The 22,649-nt window shown below is 36.8% G+C and overlaps 1 protein-coding gene and 1 long non-coding RNA gene across 2 annotated transcripts in view; one reads left to right on the forward strand and one right to left on the reverse strand.

Moving 5' to 3' along the window:
• Positions 1-22,649, forward strand: part of LOC136834394 (uncharacterized) — a 260,020-nt gene that overhangs the window by 99,249 nt on the left and 138,122 nt on the right. Inside the window, exon 2 of the long non-coding RNA XR_010851774.1 lies at positions 10,614-10,681. This is a non-coding gene — a long non-coding RNA (uncharacterized lncRNA). The remainder of the gene's footprint in view (positions 1-10,613; positions 10,682-22,649) is intronic.
• LOC136834390 (dual specificity tyrosine-phosphorylation-regulated kinase 2-like) overlaps positions 1-22,649 on the reverse strand; it is a 346,235-nt gene that overhangs the window by 54,043 nt on the left and 269,543 nt on the right. The window lies entirely within an intron of this gene.

Consider the following 22,649-nt stretch of genomic DNA (forward strand, 5'->3'; position numbering starts at 1 on the left):
TTATCATATTCATAATCATTGTCATTCTCGTTCTGCTATTATCACTATCATAATCATGATCATCGCCATTTTCACATCGCAGTTTTTTTTCATTTTTTTTTTTCAATTATACACTCGACATTCTGTTACCACTCTTACTTCATCCTACCGAGAAACGACAACGATGGCTCCCGCGCGGCGAAACTTTGAGAGCCGCATGAAGGAGCCATGTGTCATTCAAGTCAGTCAGTCATTCAGTAAGTCAGCCAGTCAGCCAGCCAGGCATACAGTACAGTCAGTCAGTCAGCCACTCATTCAGTAAGTCAGTCAGTCATTCAGTATGTCTTCATTAAGTCAGTCAGTTAGTCATTCAGTAAATCAGCCATCCAGTAAGTCAGTCATTCATTAAGTCAGTCAGTCAGTCATTCAGTCAAAAATTCAGTCATTAAGTCAGTTAGCCGTTCAACCAGTCAAGAAGGGCGGAAGACGATTCCAGTCGTGGGCTGGAAGGCAAAGTATGTCAGAGTCATTACGCACACGCAGCACCATTCTGGAAGGTTTGGCCCTGGCCCTGGTCCTAAATTTCTCCCCCCTCCCCACCACGCCCACCCCTTACCGTTCACAGGCACCCAGACTGGCAAACAAAATTTATTATTATAATTATTATTATTATTGGTGAGGAAATCCACAATGATGTCAGTGTTTATATATCTTTTTAACGTATATTTACACATGATATTATTATTATTATTATTATTATTATTATTATTATTATTATTTACGATGAGTGTAGCTTCCACGCAAGATTATGAATGTGATTAAAAAGAGGGACATTGAATAAGATAGGAGTTGAATGGAAACGAAAACAAATATCACATACATGCACAAGAGATTATAAATGCAAACATGCATAAGCACCTCAAAAACGGCGAATTTATTAACTCAAACACGGCCGAACGCATAAATACGAACGTAACAAAATATATGTTCATATGAAGGTAACTCGTACAAAAAAATATACAGGAATAAACAAAACAAGAACACGCCGAAAGACATAAAAATGCATAACTGGTACAACAGATAAACAAAAACAGGCAAAAAATGAACAATGAAAACTCCGTTGACCGTTTTCTCTATTTCTCACATCGGCCTGTGTGACGTCATGGCCATGACCCGTGACAGGATAATCTGTGCGCTGGACGACCTTATATTAGTGGACCTTGAGATACACCACAAGCAGAACAAATGAACGAAGTTGTCTTGCTTTGGCTGGTAAAGACAATTCGAAGTAGGGTGATAAACCTCTTGTATGCCAGCCCAAGGCCTCCTTTCTTATGCGTCATGGCATGACAACAAACAAACCTTTTCGTTCGATCAATGACTTGTCCCCCCCCCCCCCCACAACCCTACTCTTTAGTAATCCCATAACGGTTTGGGATATGCTACCGCAATTGTGAAACGCCACGTACATGTAAAAGCTTTCACCCCACGGTCAGTGTTCATTCAGAAAGGCGACCTGTGACTAGATTCACTTTATTGTACCATTGCTTTATCGATGTGCAATCGTAAATTCATTCAAAATGAAACCAGAGGTGATACTATATTCTTTCTTTCTTTCTTGAAATCTTCAACTGAAAATCCTTATTGACAGAGTGAACAGAGTCCCAAGGGAGAGAGAAGTTATACGAAAAGGTGGTAAATAAATAAACATTCTGTGATTAAAAAAATAAAACACAGAATTTATGGAAAATTAAAACTCTTTATCTTACCAAATCGCCTACGGGGTTGTTGAATAAGACCACAGAAATACATTATATGTTCATATGGACTAATCTTTCAGTGTTACTATTTGCTCATCTGAACTTTAATTTACAAATTAAGCTGAGACAAAGGTTCTACCATTATTTGGCCACATCGAGCCACGTAATTCTGCATCATGCAAATTACACTTGCATAATAACGACAAAAACATTACTGCATGTTTGCGTGACTACTAGGTACAGTAATTTGTCCTGAAAACTTTAAAAAATTGACGTAAAAAAACATTTACAGTAAAAAAAATGGACGCCTAACATGGCGGCCGTCTGGAAATTTCCCGGAAGTTCTAACTTACACTAGATTTAACGTTTATACACAATTATTAGTTTCTATATATATATATATATATATATATATATATATATATATATATATATATATATATATATATATAATATATATATATATATATATATATATATATATATATATATATATATATATATATATATGTGTGTGTGTGTGTGTGTGTGTGTATGTATATGTGTGTTTGTTTATTTTATATTAATAAATATATTATATATATATATATATATACATATATACATACATACATACATACATACATTATATATACATAAAATAAGGAAAATGGAAATGGTAGCAAGACTTTCAACTCTTATTCCAAAGTCATCTTCAGGGTACTCAACAGAGTTGAGAAAATAACATATACAAGAAAGCAATCTGGTAAGGAACTAAGAGAGTCACACAGCAACCAGCTCAAGCGCCATTTTTTGTCACGTGAAAGACTTGAACACCCAATAGATTGGAATTCAGCTAGAGTTGTTTTTAAGAGTTCTTTCTTCATTTCATGGCAGATTGTTGGTCGAAGGATGCCTTATTAGTTCTTTTAGTAACATGAATTTGAGCGATGGTGTTTTTAAGATGGACGAATTGTTGAAAAGCTTTATTCTTAAGGATGCAAGATTAAAACACGCTGTTAGATTTTTTACAAACATAATTTGCTCTGGTATTTGTAGTAATTACATATTTCCACTAAGTAGGTTTTTGTTTTTTGAAGAATGTTGTTTACATATTTAAATAGCTTGTTGACATATTTTAATGTTTTCTGTGACCCCATATTACTTTCTTGTATATGTTATTTTCTTATCTCTGTTTAGTACCCTGAAGATGACTTTGGAATTAAAGTCGAAAGTCTTGGAACCATTTCCTTTTATTTTTACGTGAGGACTTATTATAAACTTCATCCATGGGACTATCGTGGAAATTACAAGATATATATATATATATATATATATATATATATATATATATATATATATATATATATATATATATATATCTATATATATATATATATATATATATATGTGTGTGTGTGTGTATATGTGTGTGTGTGTGTGTGTGTGTGTGTGTGTACTAGCACACGTGAGGCGCGCTGATTTGCACTACACCCTCCGAGAAAATGCATAGTGGTACCAAGCAAACAATTACGATTATGATTAGGCTACTTGTTTTGATATTTATAAAATATTTTTTTACAGGGTTAGTTTGGTTCTCAGTTCCAGTCCTTAGAGGAAACTTATTGGCAAACCCATTAGTTACTCAAAATATAATAATAATCTCAGAGAATTGTGCTTGGTACCACTATGCTTTTCCCTCGTAGGGGGGTTAATGCCGTCAGTGCACCTCACTCGGTTCTCTGTAGGCATTACTTAAGGTTCTTTGCAGCGTTTATTCCGCATCTAGCTGCAACCCCTTTCATTCCTTTCACTGTACCCCCAATTCATATTCTCTTTCTCCCATGTTACTTTCCACTCTTTCCTAACAATTGTTTCATGGTGCATCTGCGAGGTTTTCCTCCTGTTACACCTTCAAAACTTTTTTGCTTTCAATTTCCTTTTCAGCGCTGAATGACTATGGATTTCAATGCTTGGCCTTTGGCCTAAATTCTATATTCCTTTCCATTCCAATATACTTTTCGGTAACAGAAAACGAAGGTTTTCCCCTTCAAAATGAAATCAAGAATAAAAGGGAAAGTGCTCTCAATAACATAATTATTAAGAACCTTCATGTACAGAAGTCCTTTTGGGGAAACGCCCTTCATAATAAAATATGAAACACTTCCACGTCTCTCTCTCTCTCCTTTCACCGAACACGTGCAACATTTCCACCACCACCCCCAACCCCACCATATGAATATGCCAATGCCAACACTCCATCGTAGCCCCCTCCCCTCCCCCGAGACACCTGGACATACCACAACACTGACAAACATTCCCTAAAGCTAGGGGCCCTCCCCTCCCCTCTTTCCCCAAAAGTATCATGACTTGAACACCTCTTTCCTTGCAATTTCATTCGTGAAATCCTATATTGTTATCTTTATTTCGCTCTGCCTATGTGTATATCTACTTTTCTTTCCTTTGCCTTTCACCTTTGTGACGCCAGTTTTAGTAACCATGAATCAATCAATCGATCAATCAACCTATCTCCTTATTCTCGCGTTCATTCACAAGCATTTCATTATTTGGAAACTTTTTTAACAAATGAGGTTGCGCACTAATATTAATATCCTTGGAACTACAAAGAGAATGAATAAGGAGAGAGAGAGAGAGAGAGAGAGAGAGAGAGAGAGAGAGAGAGAGAGAGAGAGAGAGAGAGGAAATAAATGTAACCCTGAAACTCAACTGACAGGAAGTCGCTACCGAAGACAGTAAGTATTCAGCATTTTAAAAGGCTTATGAATGATTTTGGCAAACACCGCGGCTGTGACCTTATAAGCCCGCCTAGAAAACTCCTTTAGATTACTGATGAGAGACGTTGTGATGATAATCCTGTAAGATCTTAACTTCTACTTTCTGCTAGTCTTCATATGACTTCAGCAGTGAATAACTTCCGACAATTTCCAAAATGGAATTCCTCAACGAAAAGACCATTTTCCTTTAGAAAAGACCATTTTCCTTTAGTAAAGACCATTTTCCTTTAGAGAATATAATTTTCCTTTGGAGAATACCATTTTCCTTTGGAGAATACCATTTTCCTTTGGAGAATATCATTTTCCTTTGGAGAATATCATTTTCCTTTAGAGAATGCCATTTTCCTCTAGAAAACACCATTTTCCTTTAGAAAAAAACATTTTTCTTTAGAGAAGACCATTTTCCTTTAGAGAATACCATTTTGCTTTGGAGAATACCATTTTCCTTTAGAAAAAAACATTTTTCTTTAGAGAAGACCATTTTCCTTTAGAGAATACCATTTTGCTTTGGAGAATACCATTTTCCTTTAGAAAAGACCATTTTCCTTTAGCAAAGACCACTTTTCTTTAGAAAAGACCATCTTCTTATAGAAAAGACCATCTTCTTTAGAAAAGACCATTTTCTTTAGAAAATACCAATTTTCTTTAGTAAAGACCATTTTTCTTTAGTGAAGACCATTTTCCTTTGGAGAATACCATTTTCCTTTAGAGAATACCATTTTCCTTTAGAGAATACCATTTTCCTTTGGAGAATACCATTTTCCTTTAGAAAAGACCATTTTCCTTTAGAAAAGACCATTTTCCTTTAGAAAAGACCATTTTCCTTGGTGACCACCTTCTCTTGAGTTAAAATTTGGTGAAACAGTTAAAAAAAGCAAATAAAAAATGGGACAGCTGGATAAGATTCAGAAATCCATCAGACTGAAAAACATACGAAAAATTAATATATTATTCTAGTACGATCTGCATTGCTATACGGGTATCAGTAATTGTATTGCATTGAAACCATATCTATAAGACTTTGCAGATTTAAGAAGAAAGGTTTCTAGGGCAATATTAGGAGTCAGGCGGCATGGAAAAGTGAGAAATTTGACCAAAGTGACATTAACCAAGTTCCTAATGTAAACGAGATAATGATGAGATGGAGATGGCTCGGACATGTCCTTCGAACCACCCCGGGGAGAACGTATGTGATAGTGTCAGCTGGGTGGCTCCCGTGGGCACAAGAAGAGTTGGATGAGAACAACAGAACGGGCGGCTGCAGATGAGTGTGGTAGTGAGAGCACAGGAAAGATTCGCATCGCATGGCGTTGGATGGGTTGGTTGTCCTAAGACTCTCTCTCTCTCTCTCTCTCTCCAGCGTTTCACAACTCTTGTCATCCTCAAATAAAAATCCCCCAAGGGTATCAGAGTACATCTCTCTCTCTCTCTCTCTCTCTCTCTTATTTACTCAGCCTTTAGGACGTCGATCGATGCTTTACCATAATCCTTGATTTCACCAGGGACTCCCGCTCTCTCTCTCTCTCTCTCTCATTCATCCTACAAGGATGCCTCCTCGATTCAAACCTACCGTAAGACCCTATAATCCTAAAAAACTGGTCATAGCGCATTAGTATATGGTCTCTCTCTCTCTCTCTCTCTCTCTCTCTCTCTCTCTCTCTCTCTCTCTCTCTCTCTCTCTATACTTACATAAATCTCTCTCTCTCTCGCTCTCTCTGTCTCTCTCTCTTTGTCTGAGTTAGCAAGGGTTGCAAGACCCACTGCCCTACTGCCTGCACAACGCAGCCAGCCACCCAAGACTCACCAAAGCCCCCATCCCACTCCCCCAACTCCTCCACCCAGCCACCCACCTCCGACGCCCATCCGCCCACCCCTATACCTTGCCATCGATCGCAACGCGTGGGAGGCGGCTGGGGAGCTAGGAGCAAGCGAAGAAGAGAGAGAGAGAGAGAGAGAGAGAGAGAGAGGACGTTGATCCCGTCAGGAGGTTTACCAAGATGAAGGAGGACTCGAGGCGAAATATATCGAAACCCTGAAGGAGAGGATTACAATTCTCATACACGGGGAGAGAAAGAGAGAGAGAGAGAGAGAGAGAGAGATAACTCCTGGTAAGGACAGCCCACGAGTGCAGAAAACAAAGGAATCTCTGTCCATTCAGACCCTTGTAATTAGGGAGTGACCTTTCTGTCATGTTGCATTTAAATAAAGAGATTCTCTCTCTCTCTCTCTCTCTCTCTCTCTCTCTCTCCTCTCTCTCTCTCCTTATTCACTTTACACTTTCTTCAACGATAGGCCATTAATAGCTGTCTCTCTACGTATAAAAGAGCACAACATTATCATTATTAGTCTCTCTCTCTCTCTCTCTCTCTCTCTCTCTCTCTCTCTCTCTCTCTCTCTCTCTCTCTCTTATTCAATTTACTCTTTCTTCAACGATAGGCCATTAATAGCTGTCTCTACGTATACAGAGCACAACATTATTAGTTCTCTCTCTCTCTCTCTCTCTCTCTCTCTCTCTCTCTCTCTCTCTCTCTCTCTCTCCTTCAAAACCTTAATAAACTTTCTAGTCTTTTACATTCATTCCATTTTAGCTATGTGATATACAGAACAATATGCTAGGAAGCACTGTGAGAGAGAGAGAGAGAGAGAGAGAGAGAGAGAGAGAGAGAGAGAGAGAGAGAGAGAGAGAGAGAGAGAGAGAGAGAGAGGGGAAGTTGGAGTGGAGTAGATGGGAGGTTAAATTTTAGCGATAGTCTCTCTCTGAAAACGCGAAATTTTGTTCCGGCAAACAAAGGGATGAGATGATTTAAAAACTGGTATTTCATGAAATACAGCTTTATTTTTAATTTGTCGGTTACATTTTATTTTTCAACAAACTGGCAACTACAAACTAACGGTTATGTGTTATTCATAATTAATAACTCATCACATTTAATATACTCAGCATATATATATATATATATATATATATATATATATATATATATATATATATATATATATATATATATATATATATATAAGTATAAGTACTGTGCCGTACTTTTAGAAATGTAAGGTAAGATCCCAAATGAAACATCGTTTTACAAATGTTTTTGTATGAAAACTATTGTAGTACACAAACTTAGGGGTTTCGTTTAACTAGTGTAGATTTGTCCATCACAAGAATTTGACGAAAGCTTTATAGTTTTTCGCACTTAAACATATATCTTTATTATGCAAGAATTTGTACAACGTGTATTTCTTTGTGGATATATATATATATATATATATATATATATATATATATATATATATATATATATATATATATAGTGACATTTACTCTTCAAGGACGCACCTTAAGATACACATCGAGCATATTTGTATGGCGCACGACAGAATTCTACTGGCAAAAAAAAAAAAAAATCTAAGCGCACTACCATTCGACACTGGAAAAAAAATTCTGAAGAAAACATTAACTGAAAACTTGTTCCTGTACTTCAGTAATTCTTTTGCGTTTAGAACTGAAAGTGATGTAGTGATGTAGATGCTAGTCAATGTTGCAGTCCATTTCCTACTCGAATTACAATTTGTCATCGCGATGTACAACTTTTGAATGATAAAGAATAAAGTAATCTATAACCTATCCAACTGACTTATTTTAATATATATATTTTTTTCTTTACTTACATATGTACATATATGTACACATACATATACAACACACATACATACATACACACATATGTGTGTGATGTGTGTGTATTAATATATATATATATATATATATATATATATATATATATATATATATATATATATATATATATATATATATATATATATTCAGTATCCATTGAACATTTTACAAAGGAGCAGCACAAAGAGAATGAACCGTTCAAGAAAAAATCTTGTTTTTCCTCTTCATGGTCTCATTCTTATCTGTGCCGACTACTTGAGTCAGAACCTTAAGACTGTAGCCTATATCAGTACTTCCCCCGTAAGGGAGTATTGCCGTCATTATATCTCTTGCGGTGCACTGTAGGCATTACTTAAGGTTTTGCAGCGTTCCCTCGGCCCCTAGCTGCAACCGATTTCATTCGTTTTACTGTGCCTCCTTTCATATTCTTTCTTCCATCTTACTTTCCACGCTCTTCTTACAGTGTTTCACAGTGCAACTGCCAGGTTTTCCTCCTGTTACCCCTTGTAAACCTTTTACTCTCAATTTTCCTTTCAGCGACGAATGACCTCATAGATCACAGCGCTCGGCCTTCGGCCTAGTTTGTATATCCTAGCTTTCTCTTCCTATTTACTGTACCCCGTTCATATTCTCTTTCTTCCGTCTTACTTTCCACCCTCTACTAACAAATGATTCATGTTGCAACTGCGAGGTTTTACTCCTGTTGCACCTTTCACGCTTTTTTTCCTGTCAATTTCCGTTTTAGCGATGAATAACTTCATAGGTCCCAACTCTTGGCTTTTGGCCTAAATTCTGTATTCTATTCTATTCTGTATCGGTATGTTATAAGTTCAAAATGGTTGTGGTAAATTCTGTGTCAAATCTAACACAGACACTAAGTCAGCTAAAAGATCCTCACAATGGTGTTTACGAATCTGACAGTTAATTATTCCATAATTTCTTTTATTTCTTTTTTATTTCTTTATGAACTTTCCATAACAAGGGTTGGATTATTACGTCCCCAAATGGAATACCAGCGCTGGCAAATACCTGTTCGGTCGTCTTCCATTGATTATCAATAGATTTTTTTTTATCAGAAGTAACTACGCAAGAAGAATTAGTGCATACTATTCGCTTTGCAGAGCTTCAGCATCCATCTTACGTTGCCCTCTCTCTGGTTAGACGACACACACACATATTATTTATATATATATATATATATATATATATATATATATATATATATATATATATATATATATATATATATATATATATATATATATAATGTATATGCATATCACGCAATATATATATAAATTCATGAAAACGTTTGTATACCCAATTTGTCTTTGCATAAAACACTTCCCAAAAAATATGATTCCCTTCAAAATACACACATGTGAACCCGAAGCCCTCCTGCCAATAAATAAAAATAAAAAGACAAATAAAAAAGCAAGCCGAATTTGGGGACTTCGTTTTGCCTTTATGTAAGTGACGTCTGAATTGCTTTTCATTGTGTACCTGGAATGGTAACAGCAGAGAAGCGGGCGGGGAGTTTTCCTCATCTCTTAAGCCAGTTTATAAATACCGTCTTTCCAGGACGGGCAGTTCGGCTTGAATCTGATTACGCAGTCAACAGCAAAATAGCCACACGTACTGGGGACGAGAATTCCTCTCTGCTTTTCTTTTCTTTTGATGTCTTCTCTTTTGGAAACGCTGGTACTCTGTAATAAAGCAAGGTTCAGCATACACACACACACACACACACACACACAGACTTCATTGTTCTGTCTTTTATTTATCACAATTAGGAATACCAGCGCATGACGAGAGAGAGAGAGAATTTATTCCAGTATTTTTTTTTATTTTTCACAATTAGGAATACCAGCGCACGACGAGAGAGAGAGATTCATTATTCTGTCTTTTATTTACCACAATTATTAATACCAACGTAGGACGAGAGAGAGAGAGGGAGAGAGAAAAGAATTAAGAATCAGCACATCATTGCTTTTTTCATGCATTTGAAAAACCAACTGCTCTATTGGAGGTTAGCGCCACCGTCATCCACAGAAAGGAATGCTAGAATCTTAAGCCGTTCTCTCCAATTTCAAATTGCTAATTACATTACACCAGGACGGATAACTTTTTCTCAGCATAAGTGCCGCTATAATTATATTACTCTCGAGCGGATAACTTATTCTCAGTCGCTGTTGTTGTCATTGTTTCGAATTTCTAAAACTCCAGACCTTATTTCTAATGCTCGCTACTGCTGCTGTTGTCATCATCCGAATTTTTAAACTTTGTAACCGATAACTAATTCTAATATTTTTGTTGACGTTCTTGAAATATCTAATAATTTTTTCGTAATTACGCTTTTTATTGACATTACTAGGATATTTACTCATATTATTTCTAATTACATTTTTGCATTTTAAACAGGCAACCCAGCCGAGGATACATAAGTCGTATAGGTCGTCTGTTTACAGCGGCGTTCGACAACGAAGGCGGTAAGTAAGCAACCAGGCAAACTGCCGTTTATGATTTGCATCTCTGCTAATTAATTGGCAATTTCACGTCCCATTGTGCGCGTCTGTCCATTCGGTAGCCGCGCATCAGACAGAGAGAGAGAGAGAGAGAGAGAGAGAGAGAGAGAGAGAGAGAGAGAGAGAGAGAGAGAGAGAATTCATGGCTACAACGACAGATTACCCAAAGCGTCAAGGCAGTTTAAACTCGCGTGATCTCTGCATTAATCGATCATCTTTGTATCCCCAACTTCCCCCCCTCCACCCCCCCACCAACACCCAACAAGCTCCTCGTCTAATAACATAATCCATTTATCGTATGTATACCTACCAGGTCTGCGCCTCCCCTTTTCCGAAGAGAGAGAGAGAGAGAGAGAGAGAGAGAGAGAGAGAGAGAGAGAGAGAGGCGGCAATCGATATCAGATGGGGTGAGGGCGAACGAATAGGGGTGCAAAAGGGGGGTTGCCGCGACTACCATATAAATAAGCATGCTGGCTGGCTGGCCCGTCACGGGAGCCAATCGCGGCGTTACGTGAGGCCTCCCTTCCTTCCTTCCAGCCAATCAGCGCTCTCTCATAGCCACAACAAAGAAAGACCTCTAGGAGAGCCGATACGAGATCAAACGTCCTAGAAATAAGTTTTTTTTCGCCTTTTCTTCTCTTAATTCGTAAGATCTTTTACCTCACGTGGTATACTGTAAGCATTACTCAAGGTCCATTGCAGCGTCCCTTCGGCCCCTAGCTGCAACCTTTTTCGTTCCTTTTACTGTACCTCCGTTCATATTCTCTTTTTTTCCATCATACTTTCCACCCTCTCCTAAAAATTCTCATAGTGCAACTGCGAGGTTTTCCTCCTCTTCCACCTTTAAAACATTTTAATTCTCAATTTTCTTCCCGGCACTGAATGACCTCATAGCTCCCAGCGCTTGGTCTTTGGCCTAAATTTTGTATTCCAGTTCCAATGCAAGGTCTTTCATCCCGTTGTCATTTTATTTTCGACTGACTGGAAGAACCCAGCCAGGAATGAATATGAGATTCTTATCATGGATGATATGAAAACTGAATAGCTGATGTTTTATTAGGCATGAAGATATAAAACCCAATGACTTGGGAGAAAATGTTAAAATTTTAATTTTAAATTTGTAAATGTCTTGGTTGTTGTGTGCCACAGAGGATTACCTGAGAAGGGTCCACTCTTAACCTAACCTTCCCCATCTTAACCTCTCATAGGACAATATATACCGTAATATCTGAACGAGAGTATCGCTAATATATATATACATACATATATATATATATACACACACATATATATACTGTATATATGTCCATAAAGTCTCTTTACAATTTAAAAATGTCACAAAAGTAAATGGACAAATATGTGGAAATTACTACCAAATGAGGATTAGATATTGAAGTTGCACGAAGTACATGAAGACGGTACCCGATTTCTTGCCATGCTCGCTGCAGCATAGCCTCATCAATGGTGGCAGTGGTATCAGATCTGTTCCTTGAGATCAGTGATGTCCCCTATCTTTGTTCGATACACTATATCTTTAACATAACCCCATAGAAAGACGTCCAAGGGAGTGGACGAGATGGCCAGGGAATTGGGCTGTCCCTTCCAGTCCACCGCTCTGGAAATGTTCGATTTAGGAACCTACGAACATGCAGTCCTCAATGTGGTGGTGCACCATCTTGCTGGAAAATGATGGTTGGCTGAAGGTCATCTAGTTGTGGTGCCACATATTCAGTCAAAAGGTGAAAGAAAACATCTGCAATAATTGATGTCTTGTTGAAGAAAAATGGACCAATGATTCGATTGCACATGATCCCACACTACACATTCACCTTCGCGCTCTCTCGGTGAAGTTGCCTAGTTACATGGGGATTTTCTGATCCCCAGATTCTCACGTGTTTTCAGTTACCCTGAAACATGAATAGTTGCCTCATCACTGAACAAACTCGGTTGAGGAACTTTTCATCCTTAGAAATTCGTTCCAGCATATTAACTGAAACTCTTTTGTCTTGGTGTGTCATTTGGCTCGAGTGCCTGTATGAGTTGCACTTTGTAAGTATACTGTACAATCGCAAGTTCTTGTGTAGGACTTTGTGCACTGTTGAACTTGGTAACTGTAAGTGGCTGGCAGCAGTACGGATGGACTTTGTAGGAGAACGATCAAAGGCTTGCCTTACACAATCGATGTTTTCCTCAGATGCTCTTGGTCGTCCACTCCTCCCTTTATCACACTGTCCCTGTCTACATAAATTTCTTGTGCCATGCACGATTTGACGAACATGACGGTGGATCTCTTCCATACTTAGTTCTGTAGTTTCGCTGAGTCTGTATATCCCATTTTGTTTCAATAAACCATGACACACATTGTGCCTTTTCTCGAGGGTAGCCATTTTTTAGGGCTTTTAAAATTTTTACAGTACCTCTTTTATCAACAGGGTGCCTGAAATACACAAATGCAATGTGACTAAAAACTTTGATAACTGCTGAGTTCATAGAGCAAATCTGATTAAGATATATCATCAGTGGCTTTTGTAATATATTTTTTTAAACTGTAAAGAGACTTTATGGACACCCTGTATTATATCTAGCCTAAAAGATGACGGTTTTCCTCTCCATCGTTTCTTTTATTGGTGCCTTAACTTCTCCCTCCCCGCATCTGTTTATCCCGGTGCTTATAATCAAGTTTTATCTTCAGGAGGAGAATTTATCAACCCTTTCCTTGTTAAGCGTCGCCCTTCTTTCTTTCTGTTTATTTTTCAGGTTTTGTATTAAAAAAATCAATAACCGCGTAATACAACTGCTTGAATAATATAAAACACCTTTCACACCTTTTTAATACTATCCACTAAAAGTACGTTCTTTCTTGATTGATTGAGAGAGAGAGAGAGAGAGAGAGAGAGAGAGAGAGAGAGAGAGAGAGAGAGAGAGAGAGAGAGAGAGAAGGCAGTGTAGCAAGACGTCTTAGAGAGAGAGAGAGAGAGAGAGAAGAAGAATACTGAAGACAGTGTAGCAAGACGTCTTTTACCTCAGACTTTTTCTTTTTCAGTAGCTGCCATATTTTTTTTTTCCTTGAGTCCTCTCCAGTTATTCATTGAAAGATTTTCAACCCTTCTCGCTCAGAAGGACGTTGGGGACTTAGATTACTCAAGGCTTTCTCTCGCTTTTTCTTATGTGATGTTCCTTTTTTTTTTTTTTTTTATCTGAGGATTTTCTGAGAATTCAACATCTTGGATAAAGGTTACCATCTATTTATTTTCTTTATTTTCTATTTTTTTTTATTTTTGGTTGTCAGCCTACGTGTGTGAGAGCGAGAGCGAATTTTTGTAACACCAAAATACTTAAAAGGACGTCTTAATGTATGTTGATACAGCATATAGACAAAAATCAATAAAAAATAACATCTATGAATGTAAGCTTGAATTTATGTATGCAAACATCCATCAAGAAAAGGAATGAGTGCATGCATAATAAATAACAAAAAATCGAGTGAAAGTCAACACAAAGCCCATCTGGAAAGGGAAGAAAAGAAAGCCATAAGAAAGGGAATGGCCGAAAAAAAGTAATAACAGGTCTGTACATTATTCGAGAATGAGGCCTAACGCATAATTCTCGTCCTGGGGGATGAAAAAGCAGTAAATGTCAGATGCACGCGCGAGCGCAAATAAAAAAACACACACACACATACATACATACATACATACATACATACATACATACATACATACATACATACATACATACATACATAATATATATATATATATATATATATATATATATATATATATATATATATATATATATATATATATATATATATATATTTAGATAATACACACACACACACACACACACACACACACACACACACATATATATATATATATATATATATATATATATATATATATATATATATATATATATATATATATATATATATATATATATATAATGTGTGTATGTTTGTCCAGCCATCAGAAAGTTGTAGTCATTATAAACTCATTTGCTTATTTTTCAGAATTATCACTTAGAACATTCATCTAATTACTTACTTCGCCTAACAAGATTCCTTTTATTTCATCATGCGTCTCTTTTTTTTCCATAAGTATTTAATTTTTTTCTTCCTTAAAGTTTCGGAGCTTTTTATTACTTTTTTTGCAAGGCTTTTATTTTTTCCGGAATGATCAATTATACATGCATTTTCTCTTTATAATCACAAATTCTGTTAATTTTTTTCTTCCAGATTTCTACTGTAAACGAAAAAAGACGCGATGATAATTAGATAATGGAAACTTCACAATTACCAGAGATGTTCATATGCAGGGTGAATTAATCATTTACGTAGTACCGAAACTACACTTGCTGCTGTTTTCTGGCAAAAAAAAAGACAGTTCATCTCTCTCGCTCCCTCTCTCTCCTCCACTTTATAAACTAACTCTCTCTTATCTCGTTAAGTTATGATACGTTAGGGGAGCAAAATCTCTCTCTCTCTCTCTGTCACTCTCTCTGTCTCTCATCCATTTTATAATCTAAGTCTATCTCATCTCCTGTAGTTATGATATGATTGGGGAACAAAATCTCTCTCTCTCTCTCTCTCTCTCTCTCTCTCTCTCTCTCTCTCTCTCTCTCTCTCTCAGTTCATTTGCGTGGGAACACCCAAATTTCAGTGTCAATTGCACCTGAGCCTCTACGGTGTAAGTGCTGCCAAGAAAGTTCCTCAGGTTGCTGTGATCCTCAACAGAAAACAAATTATAAGTCTGGGTCCTTGGCCGACCTTCACAGTCGCTAAAGTGTAAACATCAAATCACATTCTTTATAAAGGCGTCAGATATATATAATTGTTAAGGTGACGGGCCTCCTCAACAAAATATAGATCATATACAGCATGTGTATATGTATGTATATTATATATGTTTACAGATATTATATATATATATATATATATATATATATATATATATATATATATATATATATATATATATGTATATAATATATATATATATATATTATATATATATATATATGTGTGTGTGTGTATTTGTCATGAGACTCTTTTTAAACTTATTTATTCATTTATCTTTTAAATTTCTTATTTATTTTTAATACGGCGCCAATAACCTAGATGTTGTGGCGCCAGTTTTAATAGCCACAGCTCAATCAATCATTATAAAGGCGTGTGACTGTACGTAACTCAAACCAGCATCATTCTATAATAATTCATAAACCACTTGATCTCGTTTCTCCAGCTGACCTGGATTCGAAGCTCGTCTGATGAAAGTGACATTCCTCCTTGCCTATTCGGATTCCTAAGGATTTCAGGGAAATAGTACCGTTGAGCTCCAGTGCAAATCAGATACCATCAGCCAATTTTCATCAATTATCCTTCCATTATGAATAATCCGTACGTCTACTTTTTCGACGGTTATTTAATCTGAAGTAAATATATATATATATATATATATATATATATATATATATATATATATATATATATATATATATATATATATATATATATATATATTTACTTACATATACTGTACAGTATACATACACACACACACACACACACACACACACACACACATATATTATATATATATATATATATATATATATATATATATATATATATATATATATATATATATATATATATATATATATATATATATATATGAATTTTTATCACTTCACCGTGACATTTTTTACACCAACATTAAACTGTAATGTCTTTTAATATGCAATTATGCTACTGGGAATATCACCAGAGGCGAATTATAAGTGATAAATGGTTTGGTACCTAAGAGACTCGAGCACTCGACAGTGCGAACCAACGACTTCCTGTCGACGTGCACGTTAGCCCATGATCTTCAACGTCGACTGGAAGTCGGAGGTAGTATTGTCGAGTGTTCGAGTCACTCTAGGTACCAAACCATTTATCACTTATAATTCCCCTTCAGTAATATTCTCGAAGTAGGGCGAATTGCATATTAAAAGACATTTGTATATATATATATATATATATATATATATATATATATGTGTGTGTGTATATAGTATATATATATATATATATATATATATATATATATATATATATATATATATATATATATATATATATATATATATATATATATAAAGGAACCTAGTCCAAAAATATCGGCAACTGTAGGCCTCAGAAGAGACATCAGAGAACCTTGCACACAAGAACAGAAAAGCAACATAATCATTGCTACAGTACTTCTGCAGTATTTCCGTAAAGAGAAACCGACGGGAAAAAATAGTATCCAAGTGAACCTTCGTAGAAGTAAATTACTGAAAGTGACTTTTCGGGGGGAAGGAGCGAAATAATGCACCAGCTGTTCCACCAGCTTTCAAGTCAGCACAGAACCACCACTGAGTAAATGGGTGATGGGGGTGGGAGTGGGGGGGAGTTAAAGAATAGCACCCCATCAATGATGATAATTATGCCCGGATTCACATTCGGATAAGACTTCCAGATACGGATGAGAGGCTCTGGTTTGGATAGAAGTCTCTATGACTTGGATAAGATTCTGGCCTGGGTGCTAAAGTCTAGTGTCTAGATGAGTCTCAGGTGTGATAAGACTCTCATGTTCAGATCAGAGTCTCAAACTTGTATAACTGTCAAGTTTAGGTTTTGGACTTCAGTTAGACTCGGGTTAGGATAGATAATCTACTGGCTTGGATATGAGTCTAAGATTTGGATCAGGGGAAATGGACATCCCCTCTCCACTCTCTTTCCCATCCTCAGCCATGGAAAGTTTATTCCGTTGCTGGTACAGATGGCTTTGTCTATCAACTTCACGAATCACTGATTTGCTTCTTTCCACCTACGGCAAGGCTTTGGGATTTTTCAGTCAGTGATACATTAACAGAATTTTTCTTAGATACAGGTATTGGGCTCATCCACTTTCAACGTGAGATCTCTCGAAAATCTGCCCACTTATCAATTAGACACGAAAAAGATGTGTTTTATGGTACTTTACGTTTTCTTTCTTATAAAATGGAACGAGTTACAAAAACAAAAGAATGGCATAGGACGATTAATTGACCACCTTTTTGAAGTGGTCAGACTTGTCGAGTCTCTCTCTCTCTCTCTCTCTCTCTCTCTCTCTCTCTCTCTCTCTCTCTCAAACAAGAAGGACCTTGAGAAGACACATTTCTCTCTCCTTCCCACTCTTGAAGCCCCTTTGGCCTTCTGCCGAAAATGACACTGACCCACATGTTGTGCCATTAACTCAGGAGAACTCCAACCCTTCTTCCGCCCTCACGCCCACCCCCACCCCACAAACCTACACCCACCCCATCCCAGCATGCAGTACTCTACCCTGAATGGCAGCAGAATCTCTCTCTCTCTCTCTTTCTCTCTCTGTCTCTCTCTCAGACTACCCTCATGTCCATTCCCCTCATTCTGCGATAATTCCCCTCTTTTAAACACTGTGATATTCCCCCTTCTTTTCTTTTTGAAGCGTCTCAGACAGTATGATTTATCGCAACAGTCTATAAACCTTCATCCGTGGTTTTTTGGGGGGTTAATTGAATCTTTTTTTAATCATTATTTTGACCTTCGAACGTATTAAGGATTTTTTTTTTTTTTATGAAAAGGGGTTACAAAAATGTACCTTGTTACTTAAATATTTAAGAATTTAAGCATATTTTATAACTCATTTAGTGTGCATTAATATTTTTTTACTTTATCTACGCATTCCGTGTCATCTTAGATTACCAGGCACTAATCCAGCCAAACAATAAAGCAATTACTTCATAATGAGTAGTTAATTGTTTTGTAACCAAATGACAAAATAAAATAACATATATTCTTCCGTTAACAAGACAAGGCCATGGAGAAAACCGGATCCACACGGCTTCTTTGTGTATATGATCTATATTACTCGTATTACGCCCCAATGAGACGGGATGCTTTAGATTTAATGAAAAAATTTGGAATCTAAACCAACCCGTCTTATTGAAGCTTAATACGAATAATGTGTACATATACTTACATACATACACACATACATACATATACATACATATATATATTGACGATCTATCACTAAAACTTGCAATATTTAATAAAAGAAATGTAGAGCTGAAGGAAGGAATAAAAGCATGAGTTGACCAAGCAGTTTCGTGTAATTTTTCCCCTCCTGTCATTCCTTCCTCCAGCATTACGAATATATATATATATATATATATATATATATATATATATATATATATATATATATATATATATATCCTCAAGAAACAATATCCACTGAACGACATCTTCCGCTCTATCGAGCAGAAAGTGTTGCCATTATTACTGCGTTCCTGCACGTTTCGTCTTCGTATCGATGGGTGAAGTAAATCATTGGTTTCGTTGAGAGAGAGAGAGAGAGAATTATCTCTAGTTTTGTCCGGAGAGAGGATTACTTAATCGAGGCCCTCTCGTTTGTAATTATAAAACGGCACAAATTTTGACTGCTGATTACTCTCTCTCTCTCTCTCTCTCTCTCTCTCTCTCTGTGTCTACGGTGCTAGGAATAGAAGGACATACAAGGAGTTTCAGAGAAACAAAGAGACTGACACATTGAGTAACATCAAGAGTGTTCTTCTTCTTCTTCGTCCGATCAACTCCGATGAAGAAGCGAAGGCTGCTTTACAAAAGTTCGAAACGGACCTCTTCCGGCCCACTAGAGGGGCTCATTGCCGTCGTAAATCGAGGGATTAATTGGAGTGATGTGAAGAGGCATGTCAGGCTAATGGGAAGGGAGTCGTTTTCAGCCGCAGAGCACACACAAGTTACGTCCGACTGTTGGTTACGCAAATGTTCCGACGACCGGCCGTGACTCTTGGCATAGCCGCGTCACTGTTTCATTTGCGATGGGGTTACGTTACCTCTCGTTTAGGCCTGTCCCCCTGTCTCCTAGACACCTGTAAGTGAGTCCTAGACGGCTCCAAATTCAATTTGGATGAGAAACTCGGGGTTATCTGTCGCTGTTCTGGCGTTTATTATTTCATCGTGAAAACGTAATTTTCCCGTTCCATTCCCTGATCTCCCTTCGGGGTAATGCCGTCAGCGCACCTCACACGGTGCACTGTAGGCATTACTTAAGATTCTTTGCAACATCCCTTCGGCCCGTAGCTGCAACCTATCCTTCCTTTCGCTGTACCTCTGTTCGTAGTCTCTTTCTTCCATCTTACTTTCCACTCTCTCCTAACAATTGTTTCATAGTACAAGTGCGAGGCTTTTTCCCTTTATACCTTCAAAACCTTTACTCTCAATTTCTCTTTCAGCGCTGAATAACCTCATAGGTCCCAACGCTTGGCCTTTAGCCTAAATTTTATATTCCAATTCCAATCCATTCCCTGGTCGAAAATAGTTATGAAAGATGATTTAACCAAAAGTTGCAATTTTCTGAACTGGCATTGATGACCCTAGGTGTCCATTCTTACTGACCACAATAATATATGAGAATATATTAACTCAATAGGTTATTTTTTGGGCTGCACTGCTTTTAAGGAAGGCTTGTATCAGCTCGAAAATATATCAAACGATATGCTACAAAGGAAAATGCAGTCTTCCGCATAAATTTTCAAGCCTAACGAAGCATAAATAGCCCTGGACAACTTTTCACATCTTCATTTTCATAAACGCACTGACGTCAGCATATTATATACATATATATATATATATATGCTGATTTGCTTATCAGTGCCATATATATATATATATATATATATATATATATATATATATATATATATATATATATATATATATATATATATATACACACATATATATATATATATATATATATATGTATGTATGTATGTATAATTCGTATGCATTGGCAGAGCCATCATACATAACACGCATGTTGATGGATGATTAAGATTCACTTCTCTTGTTCATAATCATTTCCCCAACGTTTCTGTAATGTCGCATAATTATATTTTCAGTGATTCTAAAAAAAGGATATGAACAAGAGAGGTGAATCTTAATTGTCCATCAGCATACGTGTTTTATATATATATATATATATATATATATATATATATATATATATATATATATATATATATATATATATATATATATAAACTTTAAACTTTATGGTAAATGATATTTCATACAATACTCCTTCCCCTCTCTCATTCTAGTTTTAATATTGTATTTATTAGGTATAATAACTCGTCCTCTTCTCACTCTGAATCCTGATCATAATCGGCCCTCTTTCGCTCTAGCACCTTGTATTCCTCTCCTCCTTTCTTTGTTCCCACCGACCACTCACTTACTCTCCTCCCTCCCCGTCGGACTCCGCACCTCATTAACCAAAGCGAGAGCCTAAATACTTGAGAGCTTTTTAAACGAGACTCCAGCTATTGAGAGGCGCCCACCTTTCTTAAACGGGCCCACAATACACGATAATATCAAAGGAGGAAGGAATGAGGAGGAAGTAGCTGGATGCAGGAGGAGGAGGAAGATAGGAAGATTGGACAAATGGGAGAAAAAACAGGAAGAGGGAGTAGATTGGATACATAAGTGCGAGGAAGTAGATTTGATACATGAGGAAATATACTGGATACCCAAGTAAGAGGGGGTGGAGGGGGACGATGCAGACTACTGGATAATACATACTGAGGAGGATGTAGACTACCGGATACATAATGAGGAGGATGTGGACTACTGGATACATAATGATGAAGATGTAGACAACAGGATACATAATGAGGATGTGGACACTGAGGAAGATGTAGACTATTGGATACATACTGAGGAAGATGTAAGCTACTGGGTACATAATGAGGAAGATGTAGACTACTGGATACATACTGAGGAAGATGTAAGCTACTGGATACAAAATGAGGAAGATGTAAGCTACTGGATACATACTGAGGAAGATGTAAGCTACTGGATACATAATGAGAAGAATGTAGACTTCTGGATACATAATCAGGAGGATACAGTCTTCTGGATACATAATCAGGAGATGTAGACTTCTGGATAAATAATGAGGAGGCTGACTGGAAAAAAATTGGTTGAAAACACAGGGGGGAAGAAGTAGGCTGGATACATGAGATGCAGACCGGATACATCAATAGTAGCAAGGGAAATATTTCGATCATGAATGGTAAGAAGTAGGTTGATACATGCATAGTGTACATGAAATAAATAAAAAGGTCATCATATAATGCATTCATATATCCTTTAAAAAAAAAAATTAAAGCATAACACTGACTATTTTTTTAACACAAAAATCACCCCATAAGTAAACAGAGAGGGCATGACGTCAGTTTCAAAAAAGATATCTCTCTCTCTCTCTCTCTCTACGCCCCTTATCCAGCGCCTCCCTCACTGACAGCTGAATCACTTTCACATAAGAAAGGGAATAAGAAAGGGGGACCCAAGGCGCTTTCTTTCTCGTGTGAAAGGAATGGGTGACGCTTTTCACCTAAGACATAATTTATGGAGTATATACGATGCTCTGCCAATGATCACCTTCTCTTGCATGTACAATATTTTCAACAGCAGACACTCAGGAGAAACTTTCTCTCTCTCTCTCTCTCTCTCTCTTCTCTCTTCTCTCTCTCTCTCTCTCTCTCTCTCACACACACACACACATACATACATACATACATACATACATATATATATATATGTCTATGTGTATATATAGATTTATAAATTATATATATATATATATATATATATATATGTATGTATATGTATATGTATATACTGCAAAAAGCTAGGAAGAAAATAATAATAAAAGGCATCAGTACTAAGCACTTTCGTGTATCTAATGTACAATTCTTTAGGGTACAATACAAAGTGAAAGGCAGCTGAGAGAAGTCTTGTACATTCTACTGAACCATGAGCAAGTGTATATTAATGTACTGAACCATGAGC

Source organism: Macrobrachium rosenbergii, chromosome 53 (assembly GCF_040412425.1).
Source record: "Macrobrachium rosenbergii isolate ZJJX-2024 chromosome 53, ASM4041242v1, whole genome shotgun sequence".
Classification (NCBI taxonomy): domain Eukaryota; kingdom Metazoa; phylum Arthropoda; class Malacostraca; order Decapoda; family Palaemonidae; genus Macrobrachium; species Macrobrachium rosenbergii.